The following is a 6215-nucleotide window of genomic DNA, read 5'->3' on the forward strand; positions in this document are numbered from 1 at the left end:
ACTCCAAGTGGAGCTGGAGTCAGAAGAGCCCATGCAGCAGCAGGACGGGGACCATCAAGTGCCACAGGACAGGGTGCAAGGGCAGGGGGTGGGAGCTGGATACCGCCTCGCTCAGGATCTCTGTGTGAGCCCTCCGCTATGGGGTGCTCTGCAGCACAGCATCTGGAAAAAAAAAGAGAGCAGGAGGATGGAGATCAGCCCAGGATCCTCATCCTTACTGGGACTTCTGGCTGCAAGGGACATACCAGGACATGGGCAGCTCCTCACAGAGCCCCACTTGAACCTCCTTCCCCAGGGGCAGAAAGAGAAACCAGGTTGGAGTGGCTCTTGGGGGAACCCTGCAGCATCACCCACCTGCAGGATCAGCACTTCCTTCCCATGGAAGAAGTTCCCATGGAGGGAAGTCTCCGGCCAGGTAGGAAACTACTGGGGACAAGTCTGGACAGGTGGGGAAGAAGAGGCCTGCCCTCTGCCAAGGACTTGATGTGCTAGTGCTGCTTGGGAGCACAAGAGTCAGGCAGGTCAGACCAGTCCCAGGGGCTCAGGCCTATCATCACCCCTTTGGGCAACAGCAACAAAACCTCCCAGCGCTGGCCAAGACAACCTGTCCCGGCCACGTGCACTGAATGAGGCAGGGCTGGTGCCCTACCTGTCAGTCCCATGGTGGCACTAACCCCATGAACCTGGCCTAGCATCACTCTGCCAGCTTAGACTGGGCACCTCCACCACCTCACTCAGCAGCTGGGTGGTACCAGTGTCACCATCCACTCACTCCTGCCTGCCCCAAGGGCCTGACCTTCTCCATGCTGCGTGGTACCATGCTTTTGATTTTCAGCCCAGTTTGAGAGATGTGGGAATCCTGTCCACGAGTTTGGGTTTGTTTTCCAGCAGGATAAATACTGAAATGGCTGCAAGAGCTCAGAAGATGCAGGAAAAGTCACCAGCAGACTGAGGACAAAATGCCCATGCCTAGTAGCTCTGCCTGATCTTGTAGAACAAGGGCTTAAGGACAGGTGAGCAGTAAGGAAATTGGTTCTTCAAGTAGATCAAGGCTATTTGGAGAGCAAGGCTGCACATGGTATTTTGACCCTGCCATGATGAGGACAGAAAACTGGCTGGTCAGGGTGGTTGAGCCAAGGAGTTTTATCCAAAAGGAGTGATAAAAGGTGTAACCATGCACCAGGGTATGCTGGGGGCTGACTGGTTGAAAAGCAGCTCAGCAGACAAGGCCCTGGGGGTCCTGGTGGACACCAAGTTGACCATGATACAACAATGTGCCCTTGCAGCAAAGAACAGTGTCCAGGGCTGGACTAGGCACAGAATTGCCAGCAGGTTGTGGGAATTATCTTTCCTCTCTGCTCAGCACTGGTGAGGCACAACTGAGAGAGTGCAGCAAAGGGACACTAAGGAAAATGAAGGGACTGGAGCATCTGTCCTAAGAGGAAAAGCTGTGAAAGCTGGGACTCTTCAGCCTGGAGAAGAGAAGGCTCAGGAGAATCTTATCAATGTATATAAGAGGTTCCCTCTGAACACCAGGAAACACTTTTCTTTTTCACTGTGAAGGTGACTGAGAACTGGAACCAGTGACCTAGCGAGGTTGTGGATGCTTCATCCTTGGAGATATTCAAAAGTCACCTGGATGAGATGCTGGGCAATGGCTCTAGGTGGCCCTGCTTGAGCAGCAGGGTTGGATCAGATAACCCTCAGAACTCCCTGCCAGCTTCAACCCTTCTGTGTAGCCCACAACACTGCAGCGTGGCGTGTTGTGGCTGTCCCCCACACTCACCCCTCTGCAGCAGAACCCCACTTTGCTCCGGATTAACTTCCCCGTCCTGCAGCAGGCGGTTGTTGGCACAACTAGCTGAAGACACCTGCCAGCCAGGCACCCCCCAGAAGCGGCATGGCTGGCGTGGAATGGCTCCCACCATCACGGTGAGCCTCCGAACGTCTGCAATGTCCTCTCCAGCTCTTCAGTTTCCACAGTGTCTCTGAGGGGAATGAAAGTGATAGATGCAAGGCTGGGGTGATTCAGATGCTTTCCAGGAGGAGGGCAGGAGGGTACTGCCTGCCTGTGGGGTCACACAGCCAGAGAAGGCAGCATTTAGGCTCAGCTTTTCCCAGACTCCCAAACCAAAGGCCACATGTATCTCAGCCATCTCATTTCCATTTATACCACAAATACTTTAAGCTAACCTGTGAACTCTCAAACCTGGCTTGTATTCTACATACCTTTTGCATGCCTTCCTATATGAAATCCTTTGCATATGAACAGATTCCTATTTCTATCTGGTGCCCATTTCATGCCTTGCTTTCCAGGCCACATGCAGCAAACTCTCAGCCTCTGATTAGCTCCTGGTCTCATGTTCACCTCCTCCTCCTTCCACCCACAGCACAGTGCACTTTCTGGCCCTACAGATAAGGAGAAGAGCTTGGAATTGTTTTCTTCCAATAAGAGATGCCTGTCAGGGAAGGCAGAAGCAAAGAGCCTGACAGTCCTGAGCCATGATGGCCCCCCACTAGGTTTCCCCAGCGCAAAGACAGCAGTCCCTTCATGTGCATAGCACTCACCTGCTCAGATGTGCCCTTGATGCATAACGGAGATTTGCAAATCAACATAGCTTCCCTGCAGTCATAATCCACTGGCACCGCAGCTTTGATGCCTGGAAGAGGCATCCTCTCCATGGAGGAGAGTTAGCTCAGGAAGTAGCTCATGGGGCAACACCTTCAGGAGCCCCTGGACACCTCCAACCTCAGCCCCTCTGTGGCAGGGGCAGCCCATGGGCTTTGCCAGCCCAGGAACCTCCAGATGAAGGAGGAAACAGTGCCTATCCCTCCAGACCATGCCCTCCCCACCTCCCTCCCCATGCAGCCCTCAAATGGGGGCTCACTGCAGCAGCTGTCCAGAGGGAAGTCACCATCCTGACATCCCAAGGCAGCAGTGAGTACTGCTCTGAAGGCTGGAAACAGCAGGGCCGGGGATATGATAAAAAATTCCGAATGGATGCTCAGAGGCACCAACACACAAGCACAAACCCCTTCTGGCACCCTGGTGTGGCAAGTTCTGCATCCCACCAGCCTGCAGGAGGGAAGCCAGCTTCAGCAGGTCACTCACTCTCCTTGCTGCCTGACCTCAGCTGACCCAGGAAACAGTTCTTTCATTCCATTTACAATAAGATTTGTAATTACAGGCTTTTGCAGCCAACCCCTGAGAGTCAGGAAAGCTCAAAAGCCACCACCAGCAGTGCTGGCAAAGGGCACTGCCAGCGACCAGCCAGAACAGAGATACAATATACCAGCACCCAAGGAGCATTTGCAGTGGGATGAATGCTGTAGTGTAACATACCTTGGGTCCAAAACCTCAACAAAAGCTTTTGTACAGATCAGCTCCTCCTAGCACCCACATAAGGCCTGTACCAAAGCAGGTAGGAAAGTATGTGAATGCCCACAGTTGTGGGCGGATGCCAAGGTGGCAGCGTGCTGTGCTCTGCCTTCCTGGAAGGCTGCTGCTTCCCTCCTTCATCCCTGGGGGAGACTTGTACCTGACTTGTGTGCCACAGTCAATGACTGTGTAACAAAATCAGCAACCAACAGCAAGAATCAGCATGGTGCAGTGGGAGAAAGTGTGTGTCCGTGCCAGAACAAATACACAATTTCATCTGCATCCTTTCTTTGTCCTTCCCATGTCCCTCTGAAGTCACAGTTATCGGCTCCCAGAACCTCTGGATACCCCATGTGCCAAGCCTAGGGTTTGGCCCCTCCTAAGCTGAAGTGATGTTGATTTTGCCAGTGTTTCAGCCTGTGCTGATGCTCTGACCCTAAAACTGGAATTACGGGGCTTTGCCTGTGGGGGGAAGCCCAGCCAGAGCTCCTCCCACTCTCTGCCCTGCTCCTGCCATGCTCCCAGGCCCCCTCAATGCTCAGAAGATAGGAGGGGCCCTGTGCTTTTACCAGCGTCTCCCAGCACCTAGATCTGTAGCTATGCCAGGCACAGCTCTCCTCTATTTCTTTGCCTGGGGAAGAGCACTATGCTTCAACAGCCAAGAAATACCCAGTGCCAAAGGACCTGCACGGAAGAAGCAATTCCCAGACACCGGGGCAGAGTCATTGCATTTCCTGGGGACACCAGCCACCAGACCCTGAGATGGAATGACACAGCCAGGCCTGGCAGGGGTGCGTCAGGGATTTGGCTTACCTGCTGGTTCCATTCATATTAGCACATCCAAGGGGAACCCAAGATTAACAGACCATGGTCTTAGTCTGGTGGCAACAGAGCAGGATGGCAGGTGAGGAAGGGTCCGTGGCTGGGCAATGCAGCAGCTGTACCACACGCTGGGCTATAGCCTAAAAAAAGGATCTGTTGCTGTTTAAGCTGCACTGTGCTGGCCAGAAAGGAAGCAAGATGGATGCAGGACAGCTCTGCTAGCCAGAAAGGTATCTGTTGTGGGGCAGGACCAGCCAGAGCCCTTCAAAAGGGGAGCCTGGCAGGGCTCGCACTGCAACACTAGTGCAAGAAAGAGAGTGGGAGTTGTGCCCAAAAGGCCCATGCTCATCCAGTTGGGATCCATGTGGCTTCCCAGAGCAGCACTGTCAGCCAAGGGGACACATGGCCAGTGGACAAGTCTTTGGCCTGGGCACTGCTGCCCAGGGCAGAGTGCCATGCTGGGGGCTGGCAGGGCCAAGAGGGGTCCTTGCACCTTCTAGACCATAAAAAACCACAGACCAACCCCTAAGGGGCTTTTGCTGCCTTCCTCTCTCCCGCTCCCTCTCCTGAGAAGTGCTAAGGAGACATTTGCAGCCTCACTGGAGGTGAAGAAGGAACCACACAGCCAGGAAGGAGAAGAGCTGTCATTACAAGAGGGCAAATAACCATCCTCAGAATGAGCGGAACACAAGGAAAGAGAAGGAGCAACATAAACTGCTGGAAATAGGCTGTTTAGTGGATAAATCGCAGCTCTGTTGGTCCTATCTAAACCCAAGGAGAAGGAAGGATATCTAACTAGTGCAGGCACAAACCCAGAAGCTCCCTGGCACAGGCTAAGAGCAGAGCTTGTGAAGTGCCAGCAGGCAGAAAGTTTCTGTCACAGCCCTGAAGGATGGCAGCACTAGCAGCAATGCTGCCACCAGAGAAGGGTTTCTACACAGTCTGACAGATTAGGCATATCACCATCAGCAGTGAGACAGACACGTGAGGCTGGGGACCACCTCCAGAACTGTCCATAGGAGAGGTGGCAATCCTTGGGAAAAGCTGCCTAGGAATATGCTAGATAAGCAAAACTACCTGAAGGGAAAGATGACCAGTGGATGTGGGTTTGGAACTACCTTGGGATTCCAGTTGGGGAGGAAGGAGCTCACACCTGGTGGAAACAAGGGGAAGGTAGGAGGGAGAGAAGAGGGGGGAAGATATGGAGGGAGGGAGTATCCTTGCCCCACTGCAAGGGCAAGTGCTGCTCTGAGAGGACCTCAGGAGGCCTCCTGCCATGCCAGACTTGTCCACCTGCACAGCCTCCCTCAGTGCTAGCCCCTGCTAATAATGGAGAGGAAACCCAAGCCCAGAGGCGAAGGATAGGGCAAGAGGCAGTGCCCATACCAGGAATGCAAGCTCCTAGAAACTACCAGACACAGCTTATGGAGGCAGACCCAACACCTCCCTCTGCCCACAGCACCATGTTCATGAGGTGCTGCTGCTGCCCTTCCTCCCATCCCACCGGAGTGGGCACTGACAGGGTGCAAAAAACCCTAAGTACAGAGCAGCCCTCTCCACATGGTGCCTTGCTGGGGCTCCAGGCTGCAGCAGGCTCCTGAGGGGCTGAAGTCTGCCATGCAGTGCTTCCCCAGCCCTAGCCCCACACACAGGTGCTGCAGGGACTGAGCCCTTCTGCTCAGCCAAGTCAGGATAACACAATGAAACCTCTCTTGGGAGCTGGGGGAGCCGGAGCAGAGCTCCCAGACCAGGGACTTACCCCTTCTCCCTCTGATGGCCCTTGTCTTGGCAGAGATCACCTCTGCTCCTTGCCCAGGTGCCTCGCGTGCAGGCAGTGATGCTGACAATAGCCTGCAGCTGGGAAGGGGGGCTCACAGGGTCTGGAGGCAGATCCCACTATGCAACGGCCACCTGTGTATAGCTTTCCCCCACGTCGAACCCCTCCCCTTCAGTCTCCCCTCCATGCACGGCTGCCCCTCTTCCCAGCAAAGCACAGTCAAAGAATGAAAAGCAG

The sequence above is a fragment of the Acanthisitta chloris genome, unplaced genomic scaffold, assembly GCF_000695815.1.
Source record: "Acanthisitta chloris isolate BGI_N310 unplaced genomic scaffold, ASM69581v1 scaffold7304, whole genome shotgun sequence".
NCBI lineage: Eukaryota > Metazoa > Chordata > Aves > Passeriformes > Acanthisittidae > Acanthisitta > Acanthisitta chloris.